This window comes from Stegodyphus dumicola, chromosome 11 (genome assembly GCF_044657685.1).
Source record: "Stegodyphus dumicola isolate Sdum_Otavi_A_Nest chromosome 11, ASM4465768v1".
Taxonomy (NCBI): Eukaryota; Metazoa; Arthropoda; class Arachnida; order Araneae; family Eresidae; genus Stegodyphus; species Stegodyphus dumicola.
This window is the reverse complement of record NC_140778.1, coordinates 139201977-139221928: the sequence shown is the minus strand read 5'-3', so window position 1 is coordinate 139221928 and position 19952 is coordinate 139201977. Positions and strand designations below refer to the sequence as shown.

General features: G+C 42.2%; 1 long non-coding RNA gene across 1 annotated transcript in view; it reads left to right on the top strand.

Annotated features, from left to right (window-relative positions):
• Positions 1–13117: 13117 nt before the first annotated feature.
• The window catches only part of LOC146994409 (uncharacterized), a 47529-nt gene continuing 40694 nt past the window's right edge, over positions 13118–19952 (top strand). The window contains exon 1 of the long non-coding RNA XR_015043872.1: positions 13118–13424. This is a non-coding gene — a long non-coding RNA (uncharacterized LOC146994409). The remainder of the gene's footprint in view (positions 13425–19952) is intronic.

The following is a 19952-nucleotide window of genomic DNA, read 5'->3' as shown; positions in this document are numbered from 1 at the left end:
AATGCCATGCTCATGGTAAATCGGTCTATTAACTGTGGGTTTATTTTTGAGACGTTTTACAAACGACCAGAATGAGCTACTAGGCTCGTTAAAACTCTCAATTTTCTCATCCCAGAGCTCTTTACGGTGGGAGTTTATCTGTTTTTTAATCTCTTTACTAAGTCTATTCATCTCTTTTTTGGTATCAGGATTGCACGTGAGATGAAACCTTTTCCTGAGCTTATTTCGATCTCTGATGAGACTTTTAATCCTTTGTGGTAGTTTATTAGTAACCTGTCTTCTAGGAATTTTTCTAGTGGCCGCATGGTAGGCACTTTGTATGTCTTTTGTAAGATGCTTGGTCGCAATCTCAATATCCTCCGGAGTGCGTAAAGTACTGTTAGTATTACATTTTGAGAGAATTTCATTGAAAATTTTCCAGTTAGTAGAATTAATTTGCTCTTCCATAATATCTTTGTTTGTACCTAGGGTCGCAATGACCGGGCAGTGGTCTGAGTCTAAATCTTGAATAACCTCTAGATTGAAAGAGAGGGAGTTGGTTGAAATGAAAATATCCAAAATGTCCCCTGTATTGGGATTGTTCGGCAGATACGTGTACTCACTTGGTACATGAAACTAAATAGGATAATTATTAACGAATTCTCAAAGCTTTTTTCCGTTTTTATTTGTTCTCCTGCAATTCCAATCCTGGCTTTTAGCATTTAAATCCCCTGCAAGGATGATTTGTTTATTGGTGTCCAGTAATTTTGCGAGGTAATTTATATCAAGCATATTGTGTGGAGGATTGTACATGGAAGTGAAGTAAACGTTACCATAATGCGGCAGAAATACCGACACAGTCACAATTTCATGTCCATTATGTCGCTCTTCGCAGATCAGACAAGATTGGAGAGAGTTGCGTACAAAAATCGCGACCCCCCACCTCGGTGACTTAGACGGTCGCATCGATAACATGAATAATTTGGAATCTTCATCGGGGTGCTTGGCGTAGCGAAGGTTTCAGTAATGAGCGCCACGTCAATATTATGACATGAGATGAAGTTTGATAGTTCAGTGAGCTTATAGTGAATGCTACGGGCATTCCAAGTCATAATAGAAATGGGAACTTTTGTTGGTCTAGTTTGACCCATTATCTATAGTAGTAGAAGCATTTTTCTCTTGATTATTATCTTTTATTTCCTTGACTTGTTGCGAGATCTGAAATCCCGCATTTTTTATTACAGAAACTAGTTCCGCAAGGTCCGTGAAGACTTGTTTTGCTTCACTCAATATATCCGAGTAAAGGCCTGTGGAGAGCGCCTGCGAATAGGATTTATTTTCAATTACCCTACTGGGGAAATTAATTGGTTTCTCAGATTTTCTTTTGGGGAACTTCTCACACCCCCTGAAACTAGAATTAGCAGGGTGTCTCTCGTCGAGTGAGGACGTGCGAACAATGAGCTCCCCACAAGCCACCTGCAGCGACGCGACGCCGGAAATCATGGCCGGCCCAAGGCCCAAGGCGTTTGACTTCCGGAGTACCTTTGCAACTTAATGCAATTACCTCCACAACATCGATAAGGAAACTGAGTTGGATAAGAAAAAGCAATGCCTAAAGGAGAGATGAACAAACCATTAAGGGTTTATATAGAAAGAAATGAATAAGGAGTCCGCATATGGGACGAGCAATTCTCTCTGCTTTCAACTTGTAATTTAAGATTGAAAGAGAGAAAGGAGTTAGTTGAGGCGAATTCCGGAACGCATTGCGTTTATGGAATCGGAAAGGTTGGAAGACAATCAGCCGGGAAACATAATTTTCCAGGTCTTGGGAAAGGTAATATTAGGTAATACGGACAGCCGCAGTGATAGCTAATGCCTTGGGGATGAGCGAGGGGGGGAAGAGTCTTACGACTAAAACTGAATCCAGGGAAGAAGGAGCGAAGAGGAGGGGGGGGAGAGTCTATTCAGGAAGGCGAAAAGTTCTCCGACCGCCCGTGGCGAGAGGAGAATAGGAGCAGCTACTGGAGCGGAAAAGAACCGTGAGGAGGGTTAACTGTGAAAAAGACGGAGAAATTATTAGATGAGGAATTAAAGGGACAGAAATAGAGCAAACGAAGGGAGTAAGGGGAATTAAGGAAGCGAGATTTAAATTTAATTATTGAAGAAGGTCTTGTAGTGATGAAATGCAAGCTTGTGATAACTGTGCGAAAATAAAGAATTGATAAGTTGTATTTATCATGGCCGGCAACCCCACGGATACCAGCGCCGAGATGGACACGACCGTCCCTGTCTCCGACTCAGATCCAGTTCCAGAGGTAAATCCGGACGATTTACTCATCCAGATCAAGCAGCTATACCTACTCAAGGCTAGATTTACAGACTTGGAGCAGAATCTGTCCAGGGCTCGAAGATCTACTCCTCTTGCAAGCATCGATCTCAAGTGCGTGGAACAAGAATCTAAGGTAATGCTTTTTAATCTTACCACTCTTGCTAAACGCCTTAATTTGCCTCTCTTTGCCATTCCCCCAACTGAGGATGAATGCATCCAAAAATTACTAAAATCGGCAAAAGAATTAACTAGCGATGTTATCTCGGAAAAAAATAATGCTAATTTGGATAAAACTCAAAATTCTGAAAAAAATCAAAACAATAGCCCAATTCTAAAACCTGCAAAGTTAAATGCAGAAAAAATTCTCCATAGTGCCAAAAAAATTCAAAAGTTATCTTTAAATTCGCGGGATACTAATGATTTTCCCAAAAATAAGAAATTACGAAAAGTCGATGAAGAGGGTTTTCAGCGGCCTCCTCGCCATCTTGTTGCACGTGGTGCGCCGAATTCCCCCTCTAAATCACAAGCGAACAATAGCCTGCCTCCATTTTGGAGCGAACAACCAGAGGAGGAATTGCCTCCCACCCAACCTGCGGTTAGGGTGGAAGAGAAAAGTGATCTCGCGGAGCAACCCGGCGACAGTACTTCCCCCCCCCTACTGAAAGCTCTAAGAATTCAAAGAGAAAAATCCCATTCTTCTATGTAGAGCCCAAAGATTTTGAATTTCTGACGTCTTTGGTACAGGCTACTGTGCCTACGGCCATCTGCAGAATGAAGGGCAAGTACCTGCGTATTGAAATGCAGACGGAAGATGATTACCGTTCCGTGGCCCAAATTTTAAATAATCAGGGCGCCGAATACAAATCGTTCAATCTGAAACAGGATCGGCCCGTAAAGGCCATATTACGAGGCTTGCCTAACACCGCAAAAGCGGATAAAATTAAATAAGAACTGCAGATCTTGGGTTACTCTGTCATATCTGTAACCCAACTCCGTAGGCACAGGTCCCGCTATCCAATGCCATTATTTTTAGTACAATTAAATCCTGCTTTAAATGTCTATGACATATTTGAAGAAACCACAATGTTTGGAATCGAGATTAAATTTGAGAAACATATTGGGAAGAAGGGGCCGAGCCAGTGTTGGCGCTGCCAAGGCTTCTTCCATAGTTCCGGAGTGTGCACACTGCCAATCCCGTGTCTGAGGTGCGCCGGCCCGCATTACGCGTACCAATGCACCAAAGACCCGAAGGAAGCCAACACCTGCGCGAACTGCCTTGGGCGGCACGCTGCAAACTGGTTTCACTGTCCCCGAAACCCAGCAAATAAAAATAAAACCCCCCTATTAGATCGGATAGCGGGATTTCAAAATTTGTACCGGCTCCGGCTAAAGCTCCGATTAGCAGCACGGATCCCTCATTTAGTGATGTCGTTTCCGGACGGAAAAATCCCGGACTACCATCATCTACTAAGGACCAGAACAAAGCACCTGTGACGAAGCAAGCTCCCAAGCAAGCGCCGAAGCAGAGTCCTCTCCAGCCAACTCCACCGGCCCAGGCTCCAGCCCCGACCGTAGATGATGGAAGCTGCACAGATACCCTCCGGAGCGTCTTCCAAATCGCCTCGGAATTCGGTATAGAACATAAGATCCTCCTCGAGGCTTTTAGAAATGCTCTCCCTAGGCTCCGAAATGTCTCCACGGGGCCTGAGAGAGCATTTTATATTTAAGAGGCATACTGTGGCCTCTTAAACTAAAGGCCTCAACTTCAACTGTGCAACTAGTGAAGATTCTCTCCTGATCTCCTACTGGAACGCTAATGGAATCAAGAAGAAGATTCACGAAGTCCGGGATTTTATTAATGAGCATCACATGGACCTCTTCCTCGTTCAGGAGACACATCTGGTTGAGGGACTTAGCGCGAACATCGCGAATTATTTCTGCTACTGAAATGACAGAGAGGTATGCATCAGTGACACTGTTCGTGCTAGTGGCGGTACTAGCATTTATGTAAAACGCTCCCTAAAGCATTCTAGGATACCCACGCCACCACTGGAGGCCTTAGAAGCGACTATAGTACAAATTCATATTCCAAATTGTCCCCCAATAGCAGTAGCGTCCTGCTATATGCCTCCGAGACACGGACCCGCATTTATCTCTGATCTCAGAAAATTAAGTGGTGTTGCAAACAACCTGATTATCGCAGGAGATTTAAATGCCCGTCATAGAAGTTGGGATTGTGTCACTGCCAACAACTATGGCGATAAACTCAAAATTTGGGCTCAGGACGCCCGTATCCAAATTATTGCGCCAAACACACCTACCCATTACCAGTTTCCTGGGGGGTTAGGTGCTCCTTCCATTATTGATCTGGCCTGATTTAAAAATATTCCAGTAGATTATTCGATCGAAGTGATTCCGGAATTGTCCTCTGACCATTATCCGGTTCACCTCACCCTTAAAACATCCAAAATTAACCAAAATTTACCGGCGCAAGTCTCCACAAATTGGGACAACTTTCGGTATGTCTTGGAAAATGGTATTCTCCCCCCTATCAAAATTCACGATAATCAGGAGGTTGACTTAGCCATTGACAGGCTCAACCAAACCCTAGGAAGCGCATTTACAGCTGCTTCCAAACCCAAATTCAGGCAAAATTATTATAAATTACCTGATCACATTAAAGATAAAATCAAAATTAAAAACCGCCTTCGCAGAGACTGGCAAAATACACGTTTGGAAAACTTTCGAGTACAACTGCGAAGGATCCAGAATGAGATCAAGTCTGACATTAAGAAATACACAGACGAAAAATACGCAAACTATCTTAAGTCCTTAAAGACTTCCGATAATAGCCTCTGGGTTGCTAGCGCACGGCTTCGCAAACCAAAACACGACATTCCCCCCCTAATGGGCACGGTCAACGACCGGATGGCATTAACAGACACCGAAAAGGCTGAACGTATAGCAGACAGCCTTCAAACACAATTTTCACCTAACACTGGACTCATGTTCGATTCCTGTGCAGAGCACACGCATGAAGTCCAACACCAAGTTGAAGAATTTCTCTCCTCAGACACAAATTCTGAGGAACCCATCACCACAACAATGACTGAGATTTCAGCTTTTGTTAAAAATCTCACCCTTGCAAAAGCACCTGGCCTGGATAGGATTTCTAATCGCATGATTAAAAATTTACCAGTAAAATTCATATTTTACCTAGCAGTTTTGATAAATTCAATGCTAAGGCTAAAATATTATCCCCATAGCTGGAAGAATGCATTAGTCATTCCTATTCTAAAACCTGGAATGGACCCAAAGGTCCCCCAAAAGTATAGGCCGATCAGCCTTCTGTCTTCACTTAGTAAAATTTACGAAGCTATACTGCTTAGATACCTGAATGATTTCTGCCGAAACCGGAATATTATTATTCCTCAGCAATTCGGCTTTCGTGCTAAACACTCAACTCAGGCCCAGCTACTGAGGGTAGTTGAAATCATTCATACAGGATCTCGCAGTGGAAAGCCTACAGCTATTGTTTATTTAGACGTAGCAAAGGCTTTCGACAGATGTTGGCATATCGGAATTTTATTCAAGCTCATGCGACTTGAAATTTCGGCTAATTTTGTGCACATAATGCACTCTTACCTCACTAATCGTACCTTTTCTGTTAAAGTTAAATATTCTGTCTCTTCTCCTCGCCCTATCTTGGCGGGGGTGCCTCAGGGAGGAATTCTTAGCGCTACGCTCTTCAACTTGTATGTAAATGACATACCACAAACACCAAGTGTCGATCTAGCACTCTATGCATACGACACAGCCATCATTTCACAGCACTCAACATTACATGCCACTCTCAATCACCTACAGCTGTATTTAACAGACTTGGAGTCCTGGCTCATTACCTGGAAAATCAAAATTAATGTCGCAAAAAGTGCCGCCACAGTTTTCTTTTCCAGAAAGAGGAATGTCCATAGTCAACTCCATCCACTCAGATTATTTGAAGAAAATGTACCCTGGGTGGAATCCTACAAATATCTGGGAGTTTATCTAGATGCGAAGCTGCTCTGGAATACCCACATCAATTATGCCATCTCCAAAGCAAGAACTACAAGAACGCAACTGATGTCTCTCCTCAAAAGAACCAGCAACCTCTCCCTCAATAATAAGATCCTTTTATACAAGAGTACCATTCTACCGAACCTGACGTACGCTGCTGTCGTCTGGTCAACTGCTGCCAATAGCCATCTGAAGAAAATTCAAGTATTCCAGAGCGTCACGCTTCGTATTCTGACAAATGCTCATTATTTCGTCCGTAATGAAGTGCTTCATAACGATCTCAAAATTCTACCCCTTGATGCCTTTTTCCGGCAAAATTCGGCCAAATTCTTTAATAGATTAACACAGATCGAAAACCCAGTCTTGCATTCACTTCCTGCTTATGATCCAGCTGAGCCCAGCTCAGCTAAGCGACCTAGGAGCGTTCTTGATAGAACTTTTAACATCTTTCCTAGGAAGCCAAAGCGGAGGTGTCTGCTTGACTAGGAATTCTTTCTAAAATTTTTAAATTAACAAGCACTTCACGGGCCTAACCCGGCGACCCTTAACTACTTCTATATTTCCACATGCCCGCCGGACCTAATTCGGCCTCGTTTCTCGGTTTTATATCCGTGCTGCTATAGGTAACATGCTCCTCCACTTGCCAAGACCTCATCTTTTCATAAAACACGGCCCAGGCAATTAAAAATCAGATTTGCAATAGTTTTAACGTTTCGTTATTATTTTATCATCTAACTTAATTATTTAACGTAAACTGTTTAATTATTAAAATTTAAATTAATATTCTAATCTTTAAAATCTAACTCCCCCATATGCTACTCAAAATACTTTTATTCCATGAATTTTTGTTCCAGCAATCTGCACAAATGTACAAGCTTGCATATCTTCAGTCATCATCTGCAATCAGGTAATTCAGATTAATCCTGTCTCTATTTTTATTTCTTTTCCCCTTTTTAATCCATTTTTCCTCGCCTGCCTTCCCTTTAACTATCTTAAAACTTCTCTGTCTTTCCTACAGTTAACCTTCTTCACGGTTCTTTCCGCTTCAAAAGTTGCTCCTATTCTTCTCTCGCCACGGGCGGTAGGAGAACTTTTTCGCCTCTTGAATCCTTTTCCCCCCTTCTTTTCGTTCCACCATCCCAAGGCCCAAGGCGTTTGACTTCCGGAGTACCTTTGCAACTTAATGCAATTACCTCCACAACATCGATAAGGAAACTGAGTTGGATAAGAAAAAGCAATGCCTAAAGGAGAGATGAACAAACCATTAAGGCTTTATATAGAAAGAAATGAATAAGGAGTCCGCATATGGGACGAGCAATTCTCTCTGCTTTCAACTTGTAATTTAAGATTGAAAGAGAGAAAGGAGTTAGTTGAGGCGAATTCCGGAACGCATTGCGTTTATGGAATCGGAAAGGTTGGAAGACAATCAGCCGGGAAACATAATTTTCCAGGTCTTGGGAAAGGTATTATTAGGTAATACGGACAGCCGCAGTGGTAGCTAATGCCTTGGGGATGAGCGAGGGGGGTAAGAGTCTTAGGACTAAAACTGAATCCAGGGAAGAAGGAGCGATGAGGAGGGGGGGGAGAGTCTATTCAGGAAGGCGAAAAGTTCTCCGACCGCCCGTGGCGAGAGGAGAATAGGAGCAGCTACTGGAGCGGAAAAGAACCGTGAGGAAAGTTAGCTGTGAAAAAGACGGAGAAATTATTAGATGAGGAATTAAAGGGACAGAAATAGAGCAAAAGAAGGGAGTAAGGGGAATTAAGGAAGCGAGATTTAAATTTAATTATTGAAGAAGGTCTTGTAGTGATGAAATGCAAGCTTGTGATACCTGTGCTAAAATAAAGAATTGATAAGTTGTATTTAAGTAAGAGGGAGCACTGCAGGAATGATTATAGAGTAGCGTAGCTATTGCAATATTGTTTAAGTCTAAATTTTAATGGATTTAATAGTAGTTAAATAATTAAACTATTGCTGCTATTTTTTAATAATTTACTTTAATGTTAAAAGTCTGGTCCGTGATATGTGAAAAGGTGAGGTCCTGATAAATGAGGGGAGGTCATGTTTAGTGGTACAGATGTGGGTCGCGGTAAACGAGGCCAGATTAGGTCTAGCGGGCAGTGATGTAAAAAAGAGAGTTAATTAAGGGTCGCCGGGTTAGGCCCGTGAAGTGCTGGTTAAAGTTTAGTTTTAAGAATTAGAAAGAATTCCTAGTCAAGTAAGCACCTCCGCTTAGGCTTCCTAGGAAAGATGTTAAATGTTCTAACAAGAACGCTCCTAGGTCGCTTAGCAGAGTTAGGCTCTGCTGAATTATAAGCAGGAAGTGAGTGCAAGACTGGGTTTTCAATCTGAGATAGTATATTGAAAAACTTTGCCGAATTTTGCCGAAAAAAGGCATCCAGGGGTAAAATTTTGAGGTCATACCACCATCCCTTGCTCCGAGCTTTAGTCGCAAGACTCTCTCCGCCCCCCCAGCCCATCCCCAAGGCATTAGCAACTACTGCGGTTTTCCGTATTACCTAAAATACCTTTCCCAAGCCCTGGAAAATTATGCTTCCCGGCTGATTGTCTTCCAATCTTTCCGATTCCATTAATGCAACGCATTCAGGAATTCGCCTTTATCCATCACCTCTCTCTCTTTCAACCTAGTAAAACAGGTTGAAAGCAGAAAGAATTTATCGTCCATAGTGTGGACTCCTTATTCACTTCCTTCCCTGTAAACCCTTAATGGTCTCCTTCATTACCCTTTAGCCAGTGCTTTGTCTTAATCACCTCAGTTCTCCTTAACGAAGTTGTGGAGGTAATTGCATTAAGTTGCAAAGGTACTCCTGAAAATATCGCCTTGGGCCTTGGGCCTGAAACTAGAAGTTTGGGAACCCCCGCAATTGGCACAGACTGGAGGCTTGTCATTGTTGTCTTTATCAGGGCATTCCTTAACAAAATGTCCTTTGCCGCATCTGACACATTTGGGTGCATAATTGCAACCCGCTTGTGTGTGATTAAACCCCTGGCAACGAAAACATTGCAGGGGTCCTTGTCGACCTAAATACTCTTTGATTTTAATTTTCATGTGACACAGAAATCTCTCATTGTAGATTTCCTTGGACTTGTCACTTTTAGGTAGTGAAATTAAAAACAGAGGAAGCTTGGTGACCTCTCCATTACGCCGTCTAGTCATCTGTTTAACATCGTTGATTTGATAATCAAGTTGTTCGAGTTCAGATTTGATGTCATCGATCAGGGTATGTTCCGTAAGTCCACGAAGGACAACTTTTAAATATCGGTCTTCCGGGAGGATGTACGAGTGGTGTTCAACCTGTTTTTCCTTTGTCAGGTGTTTCGGTAATGACTTTAATACTTCCCGAAGGAATATGTTCCCCGTGAAATTTGATTTTTCGCTGTAGGAATATGGATCGAATTTCACTCCATTTCAGTTTATTTTCTTTAAGAGTAATTGGCGGAATTTTTGAATTCCTATTATCTTGTTTTTGCTTATTTGTGGTTTTCGTTACCTGGTGCAGTTGTATCCATTGTCTCATTAATTTACGTATGACTGTTTTGATTAACTGCTACCTCAGTAGCTGGTGTAATTGGGATACTGTCCTGATTTTGTTGGTTTTGTGTAGTACTTTTAGGGGAACTACTAAGTTTAATTTTCTTAAAATTTTGTCTCTGAGATCTAACTCTGAGTGTTTGATCACCTTTAGTCTTTGGTAAGTCATCATCTGAGCTCGTGGGCTGATAAAGTGGTATTTCACTCAGAGCATCAAAATTGTTGCGTAATTTAATTGGACTTCTGTCCCTATCATTATCTGGATTTTTATCATGTGAGGATTTATCCAGAGTTTTATCCTGTTGTGTTAACTGTGTGTTAACAGCAACTAGCATTTCAGTCATACTTTTTAGAAAATTGTATATCTTATTCTCAGTATCAGTGAGTGTGCCATTCTGCAGGCGAATGGCATCGAGTTCACTAATCTGTACCCTCACGGCATCCAAAATCGTATCCATAATCGCAATACAGAATTAAGAAATCCTGCGCCCAATCAGCAGTCCAGAGTCCCGCGCCCCGGAACCGGACCCACTCGACGATGTTCCGGCAGACGGATGAGCGGGCGAAAGTCTGCTAGGCCCCTATCTCACACCTGACAGCGTGAGCCTGGGGGTAACTAAGCAGACACACAACCAAAATCCGAAATTTAATTACTCTCACGCAATTAACTTAAAATCTGATAAATAATTTAATTTATAAAATTAATACGCAAAAATACGCGCAGAAAAATCAGTATCAATAGCGCGGTATCACTCGTACCAGCAATCAGGCATAATTCGCAAGAAAAGGTAAACTAGCATGAAAATTCTGAAAATAATACAAAATAATAAAATTATAAAAGCAACCAGGCTTTTAAAAATAAATACAGACCGAAGATTAGCATTTAAAAATGCTGATGCATGCAGATAAGCGATGAGAGTCTTGTCTTGTCTTTTGAATGGTTAGGCGGCAATTAGCCGCTAGTCTAAATGCCAATGATTTAAAAATTTCGGAGTTCCTATGGTTCAAAACCAACTACCTCCACATCAGAATTACTAAAAGCGAGCAGAAATAAGAAAAATTTGGCATAAGTGATTTACTTGATGCACACTAGAGGGAGCCACAGGCTCGAGAAAGTTTAGGAATAGAGATGAGAAAATAAAAACTTAAGTTTCATAATTTTTTTATAAGTTTTTAGGTTTTTAAAATTTTTTTTTATTTTATATTTTATACTTTTTTTGGTTTTTTATAATTTTTTATACACAGTATAAACACTAAAGCAAAAAGTGGATAGGAAAGATTTTACGATTAATAGGCTCATTGGCATGTGGCTTGTGTTGGGGAGTGCAAATAATTATTGAGATCGCGATGAAAATATTCTTAGGCAGATTTGAAATCTGCGGAAGATGTGATTCTTAAGTAAACAGATTGATAACTTTGCTTGAAGATCTTGATAGTAGTAGCAGAGGATGAAATAAGCAATTATATGGCAGCTCGCTGAAGAGACGTCCTTCCTTCGTGGCGCGGGAGCTGGAATTGATGTTGAGAGGGCGTGTCTTGCCCTTTTGGATGGAGGGTAGATGCCGAACTCTCGGCCAATCACGGCTCTTGGTCTCTTCTGTGAGCTGCGAATAGCAGGATCATATGCTGGAATCTGCTGAAGTGCTCGGTTATCAATCTGTTCAATTTTGAGGAATAAATTTTGACTAAGATTTTTAATATGGTAATCTACAGGTTTAATATTTAGGTCCGAATGAATCACATCTGTACGGACGTACCAGGCTGCATTCAGGGCCATACGTAAGGTTTTACTTTGAAAAGATTGAAGTTTTTTCACATGAGTTTTTGCAGCAGTACCCCAGATTGTACATGCATACATAAAGACAGGTCTTATAATGGATGTATAGAGAAGGATTTTGTTTTTAATTGACAGATTGCTCTTTCGAGCTAAAAATGGGTAAAGTTGGGCTCTAGCACCTTTCGCTTTGTTGAGAACATTTTCAATGTGAAGGCGCCAGGTTAATTTTGAATCAAGTACAACTCCTAGGTACTTGTAAGAATTTGACCAGGGAACATAGTCATCAAAGAATTTAATATTAATGGAAGGGTACGGGAGGGGGCATTAGCAGGGTGTCTCTCGCAGAGTGCGGACGCATGACAATGAGCTCCCCACAAGCCACCTGCAGCGACGCGACGCCGGAAATCATGGCCGGCAACCCCACGGATACCAGCGCCGAGATGGACACGACCGTCCCAGTCTCCGACTCAGATCCAGTTCCAGAGGTAAATCCGGACGATTTACTCATCCAGATCAAACAACTCTACCTACTCAAGGCTAGATTTACAGATTTGGAGCAGAATCTATCCAGGGCTCGAAGATCAACTCCTCTTGCAAGCATCGATCTCAAGTGCGTGGAACAAGAATCTAAGGTAACGCTTTTTAATCTTACCACTCTTGCTAAACGCCTAAATCTGCCTCTCTTTGCCATTCCCCCAACTGAGGATGAGTGCATTAAGAAATTAATCAAATCGGCTAAAGAACTAACTAAAGATGTTATGTCGGAAAAAAATAATGTTAATTCTGATAAAACTCAAAATTTAAATAAAAATCAATCCAATAGCCCAATCCTAAAACCTGGAAAGTTAAATGCAGAAAAAATTCTTCATAGTGCTAAGAAAATTCAAAAATTAACTTTAAATTCAAGAGATAATAACGATCTGCCTAAAAATAAAAAAATTAGAAAAGTTGACGATGAAGGATTTCAACGGCCTCCTCGCCATCTTGTAGCACGAGGTGCGCCAAATTCCCCTTCGAAACCACAACCAAACAATAGCTACTCAAAACACTTTTATTTCTTGAATTTTTGTTCCAGCAATCTGCATAGATACAAGCTTGCATATCTTCAAACACCAACTGCAATCAGGTAATTTTGGTTAATTCTGTCCCAATTTCTATTTCTTTCCCCTTTTTTAATCCACCTCTCCTCTCCAACTTATAACACTTTTCCTTGCTTCCCTTCCCTTTAACTATCCTAAAACTTCTCCGTCTTTTCTACAGTTAACTTTCTTCACGGTTCTTTCCGCTTCAAAAGTTGCTCCTATTGTACTCTCGCCACGGGCGGTAGGAGAACTTTTTCGCCTCCTAAATCCTTCCCCCCCCTTCTTTTCGTTTCACCATCCCTTGCTCCGAGCTTTAGTAGGATTCGCAGGGTAGCCACCATGAGTGACGGACGTGCGTTCGAGAGCTCCTCACCCAGCAACCACGCGAACGAGAAGCCGGAAGAAATGGCCGGCACTTCACGAACCCTAATCGCCGATCCTATGGATACGTCAGCAGCATCTGAACAAGTTCTCCCTGTCTCTTCGGACAACGACGGAATTGATGTCAATCCAGAGAACCTTTTGATCCACATAAAGCAACTATATCTGCTAAAGACAAGGTTTACGGAACTAGAACAGCACTTATCAGAGCCAGAAGATCGACGCCATGTGCATCCTTTGATCTCAAGTGTATCAAGCAAGAATCGCAGGTAACGCTTACTTCCTTAACCTCTCTTGCCAAACGCTTAAACTTGCCTTTATTCAGCATCCCCCCTACAGAGGAGGAATGCATACAAAAGCTAGTTAATGTTACTAAAGCAACTAATAATAATTCTAAAACTGACGTTAAAGTCAGCGAACAGGTCAAAAATGTCGGGAAGAACTCCCCAGTAAAAAGACCCCTCTTAAAACCGGCTAAACTACAAGCCGACAAAATAATAGCTAGCAATAGCCAAAAACTAGAAAAATTAACTCTTAGTAAGAGGGAAAATACTCCAACCTCTCCCAAAAACAAAAAAATCAGGAAAGTGGACAAAGATGGCTTCCAACAGCCACCCCGCCATCTCATAGCACGCAATACTGATAACAATAGCCTGCCTCCATTTTGGAGTGAGAATTCCGAAGATCTCCCCCCCACCCAACCCACAGAGCAAAGTTCGTTGCCTAGGCAACCAGATATTCAGAGCAGCGAGGAGAGCGCTGAAACCGGTACTCCCCCCCCTAGCAACAGCTCGTCCGAAGGGTCGAAAAAGAGAATTCCCTACTTTTTTGTAGACCCGAAAGACTTTGAATTTTTAACTTCACTCGTGCAGTCTGAAGTTCCTACTGCCATATGCCGCATGAAAGGCAAATATCTCCGAATTGAGATGCTGAACGAGAATGATTACCGCTCGGTCGCCCAAATTTTAAACAACCAAGGGGCCGAGTATAAATCATTCAACCTCAAACAAGATCGCCCTGTAAAGGCCATGCTTAGGGGACTGCCGAGTAATGCAAAACCTGAGAAAATAAAAGCCGAACTTCAGCTCTTAGGCTACTCCGTGATCAGTGTCACGCAGTTACGTCGGCATAAAACCCGCTATCCAATGCCCTTGTTCTTAATTCAACTGAACCCCTCATTGAATGTTTACGATATCTTTGAGGAAACTCTAATGTTTGGAGTAGAAATTAAAGTGGAAAACACCATGGAAAAAAGGGACCCAGTCAGTGTTGGCGCTGCCAAGGATATTTCCATAGCTCAGCGGTGTGCACTCTTCCCATCAAATGCCTGCGGTGCGCTGGCCCGCATTTTGCGTACCAGTGTACCAAAGACCCTGAGGAACCCAACACATGTGCAAATTGCCTTGGTCAGCATGCGGCCAACTGGTACCATTGTCCCAGAAATCCTATGAACAAGAGCAAAAACCCCAATACTCGAAAGGATAGCGGGAAATCAAAATTTGTACCGGCGCCAGCTAAACCTCTCCTTAGTGGTACAGACCCCTTATTTAGTGAAATCGCTTACGGACGAAAAAATCCCGGACTTAATATGACTTCGGAACAGAAGCAAGGTCAGAAGCAAGCCCCGGCACTGCATCCTGCACCACAGCCAGCACCACCGGCCCAGGCTTTAGCCCCAACTCCAGAGGACTACAGCTGCACTGATACCCTCCGTTGTGTATTCCAGATCTCTTCAGAGTTCGTAATTGAACATAAAACACTACTGAAAGCCTTCAAAAATGCCCTGCCTCAGCTACGGACAGTCTCCACCGGACCTGAGAGAGCATTTTTCATTTATGAAGCCTACGTTGGACTCCTCAACTAAAGCATCAAGTTCAACAGCTCCAACAGAGAAGAAAACCTCCTGATCTCGTTCTGGAATGCCAACGGAATAAAAAACAAGATCCACGAAGTCCGGGATTTTATTAATGAGCACCACATGGACATCTTCCTCGTTCAGGAGACACATCTGGTTGAGGGACTTAGCGCGAACATCGCGAATTATTTCTGCTACCGAAATGATAGAGAGGTATGCATCAGTGACACTGTTCGTGCTAGTGGCGGTACTAGCATCTATGTAAAACGCTCATTGAAGCATTCTAGAATACCCACGCCACCACTGGAGGCCCTAGAAGCGACAATTATCCAAATTCATATTCAAAATTCCCCCCCAATAGCAGTAGCGTCCTGCTACATGCCTCCGAGACAGGGACCGGCATTTCTCTCTGATCTCAGAAAATTAAGTGGTGTTGCAAATAACCTGATTATCGCAGGAGATTTAAATGCCCGTCATAAAAGTTGGGATTGTGTAACTGCCAACAATTATGGCGATAAACTCAAAATTTGGGCTCAGGATGCCCGAATCCAAATTATAGCGCCGAACTCACCTACCCATTACCAGTTTCCTGGGGGGTTAGTTGCTCCTTCCATTATTGATTTGGCCTTATTTAAAAATATCCCATTAGATTATTCGATCAAAGTGATTCCGGAATTGTCCTCTGACCATTACCCGGTTCACCTCACCCTTAAAACAACCAAAATCAATCAAAATTTACCGACGCAAGTCTCGACTAACTGGGACAACTTTCGGTATGTTTTGGAAAATGGTATTCTCCCCCCTATCAAAATTAACGATAATCAGGAGGTTGACTTAGCCCTTGACAGGCTCAACCAAACCCTGGGAAGTGCGTTCACAGCTGCTTCCAAACCGAAATTCAGACCTAATCACTATAAATTACCTGACTTCATTAAGAATAAAATCAAAATTAAAAACCGTCTTCGCAGAGATTGGCAAAACACCCGTTTAGAATCCATTCGAGTGCAACTGCGAAGAATCCAGAATGAGATCAAGTCTGACATTAAAAAATTTGCAGATGATAAATACTCAAATTACCTTAAGTCCTTAAAGACTTCTGACAATAGCCTTTGGGTCGCTAGCGCACGGCTACGCAAACCTAAACATGACATTCCCCCCTAATGGGCACGGTCAATGACCGGATGGCATTAACAGACACTGAGAAGGCTGAACGCATAGCGGACAGTCTTCAAACACAATTCTCATTAAACACTGGACTCATGTTCGATACCTGTGCAATGCACACGCATGAAGTCCAACACCAAGTTGAAGAATTTCTCTCCTCAGATACACATTCTGAGGAACCCATTACCACAACCATGACTGAGATTTCTGCAATAGTCAAAAATCTCACCCCTGCAAAAGCACCTGGCCTGGATAGGATTTCTAATCGCATGATTAAAAATTTGCCTATTAAATTCATATTTTACCTAGCAGTTTTGATTAACTCAATGCTAAGGTTAAAATATTATCCCACTAGCTGGAAGAATGCTTTGGTCATTCCTATTCTAAAACCTGGCATGGACCCAAAGGTCCCTCAAAATTATAGACCGATCAGCCTCTTGTCTTCACTTAGTAAAATCTACGAAGCTATACTGCTTAGATACCTGAATGATTTCTGCCGAAGCCGACATATCATTATTCCTCAACAATTCGGTTTTCGCGCAAAACACTCAACTGAGACCCAGCTACTGAGGGTAGTAGAAATCATTCACACAGGATCTCGCAGTGGAAAGCCTACAACCATAGTCTATTTAGACGTTGCAAAGGCTTTCGACAGGTGTTGGCATATCGGAATTTTATTCAAGCTCATGCGACTTGAAATTTCGGCTAATTTTGTGCACATAATGCACTCTTACCTCAATAATCGTACCTTTTCTGTAAAAGTCAAATATTCTGTCTCTTCTCCTCGCCCTATCCTGGCGGGGGTGCCTCAGGGAGGAATTCTTAGCGCTACGCTCTTCAACTTGTATGTAAATGACATACCACAATCACCAAGTGTCGATCTAGCCCTTTATGCAGACGACACAGCCATCATTTCTCAGCACCCAACACTTAACGCCACTCTAAATCACCTACAACTTTATTTAACAGACTTGGAGTCCTGGCTCATTACCTGGAAAATCAAAATTAACGTCGCGAAAAGTGCCGCCACCGTTTTCTTTTCAAGAAAGAGGAATGTCCATAGTCAACTCCAACCACTCAGGTTATTTGATGAGGAGATACCCTGGGTGGAATCCTATAAATATCTAGGAGTTTATCTAGATGCGAAGCTACTCTGGAGTACTCATATCAACTATACAATAGCCAAAGCCAGAACTGTCAGAACTCAACTAATGTCACTTATCAACCGTACCAGCAACCTCTCCCTCAGCAACAAGATCCTACTTTATCGCAGCACCATCTTCCCCATCCTCACCTATGCAGCTATCATCTGGTCTACCGCAGCCAACAGTCACCTAAAGAAACTCCAAGTATTCCAGAGTGTTACGCTTCGCATACTCACCAATGCTCATTATTTCGTCCGGAATGAAGTGCTACATAATGATCTCAAAATTCTACCCCTGGATGCCTTTTTTCGGCAAAATTCGGCAAAGTTTTTCAATAGACTATCTCAGATTGAAAACCCAGTCTTGCACTCACTTCCTGCACATTTAACATCTTTCCTAGAAAGCCAAAGCGGAGGTGCTTGCTTGACTAGGAATTCTTTCTAATTTTTTAAAGCTAAACTCTAACCAGCACTTCACGGGCCTAACCCGGCGACCCTTAATTAACTCTCTTTTTTACATCACTGCCCGCTAGACCTAATCTGGCCTCGTTTATCGCGACCCACATCTGTACCACTAAACATGACCTCCCCCCATTTATCAGGACCTCACCTTTTCATATATCACGGACCAGACTTATAACATTAAAGTAAATTTTAAAAAAATCTACAATAATTAATATCAACCTAGTCAAACTTAATTAACAACTATTAAATGCATTGAAATTTAGACTTAAATAACACAGCAATAATTAATCTACTCTATAAACATTCCTGCAGTGCTTATTCTACAAAATGACAACTTATCAATTCTTTATTTTTGCACAGGTATCACAAGCTTGCATTTCATCACTTCAAGACCTTCAGCAATAATTAAATTAAACCTGCTTCCTTTAATTCCTCTTACTTTCTTACTTTGCTCTATTTCTGTCTCTTTAAATTCTCCTCGAATAATTTCTCCGTCTTTTTCACAGTTAACCCTCCTCACGGTTCTTTTCCGCTACAGTAGCTGCTCCTATTCTCCTCTCGCCACGGGCGGTCGGAGAACTTTTCGCCTTCCTGAATAGACTCTTACCCCCCTCCTCTTCGCTTCTCCCTCCTTTGATTCCAGTTCTAGTCGCAAGACTCTTGCCCCCCCCCGCTCATCCCCAAGGCATTAGCTATCACTGCGGCTGTCCGTATTACCTAATATTACCTTTCCCAAGCCCTGGAACTCCGTGTTTCCCGGCTGTTTCTCTTCCAACTTTTCCGATTCCATTAACGCTATGCGTTCTGGAATTCGCCTCATTTAACACCTTTCTCTCTTTCAATCTTGACTTACAAGTTGAAAGCAGAGAGAATTGCTCGTCCCATGCGTGGACTCATTACTCACTTCTTCACTGTAAACCCTTAATGGTTTGTTCATCTCTCCTTTAGCCATTGCTTTTTCTTATCCAACTCAGTTTCCTTATCGATGTTGTGGAGGTAATTGCATTAAGTTGCAAAGGTACTCCGGAAGTCAAACGCCTTGGGCCTTGGGCCGAGCTTTAGTCGTAAGACTCTCTCCCCCCCAGCCCATCCCCAAGGCATTAGCGATTACTGCGATTTTCCGTATTACCTAATATACCTTTCCCGAGCCCTGGAAAATTATGTTTCCCGGCTAATAGTCTTTCAATCTTTCCGATTCCATTAATGCAATGCATTCAGGAATTCGCCTTATCCAACACCTCTCTCTCTTTCAACCTAGCGTTGAAAGCAGAAAGAATTTATCGTCCATAGTGAGGACTCCTTATTCACTTCCTTCTCTGTAAACCCTTAATGGTCTCCTTCATTACCCTTCAGCCAGTGCTTTGTCTTAATCACCTCAGTTTTCCTTAACGAAGTTGTGGAGGTAATTGCATTAAGTTGCAAAGGTACTCCGGAAAATATCGCCTTGGGCCTTGGGCCAAACAATAGCCTACCTCCATTTTGGAGCGAACAACCAGAGGAGGAATTTACCAGTAAAGTTCATATTTTACCTAGCAGTTTTGATAAATTCAATGCTAAGGTTAAAATATTATCCCCATAGCTGGAAGAATGCATTAGTCATTCCTATTCTAAAACCTGGAATGGACCCAAAGGTCCCCCAAAATTATAGGCCGATCAGCCTTCTGTCTTCACTTAGTAAAATTTACGAAGCTATACTGCTTAGATACCTGAATGATTTCTGCCGAAACCGGAATATTATTATTCCTCAGCAATTCGGCTTTCGTGCTAAACACTCAACTCAGGCCCAGCTACTGAGGGTAGTTGAAATCATTCATACAGGATCTCGCAGTGGAAAGCCTACAGCTATTGTTTATTTAGACGTAGCAAAGGCTTTCGACAGATGTTGGCATATCGGAATTTTATTCAAGCTCATGCGACTTGAAATTTCGGCTAATTTTGTGCACATAATGCACTCTTACCTCAATAATCGTACCTTTTCTGTAAAAGTCAAATATTCTGTCTCTTCTCCTCGCCCTATCCTGGCGGGGGTGCCTCAGGGAGGAATTCTTAGCGCTACGCTCTTCAACTTGTATGTAAATGACATACCACAATCACCAAGTGTCGATCTAGCCCTTTATGCAGACGACACAGCCATCATTTCTCAGCACCCAACACTTAACGCCACTCTAA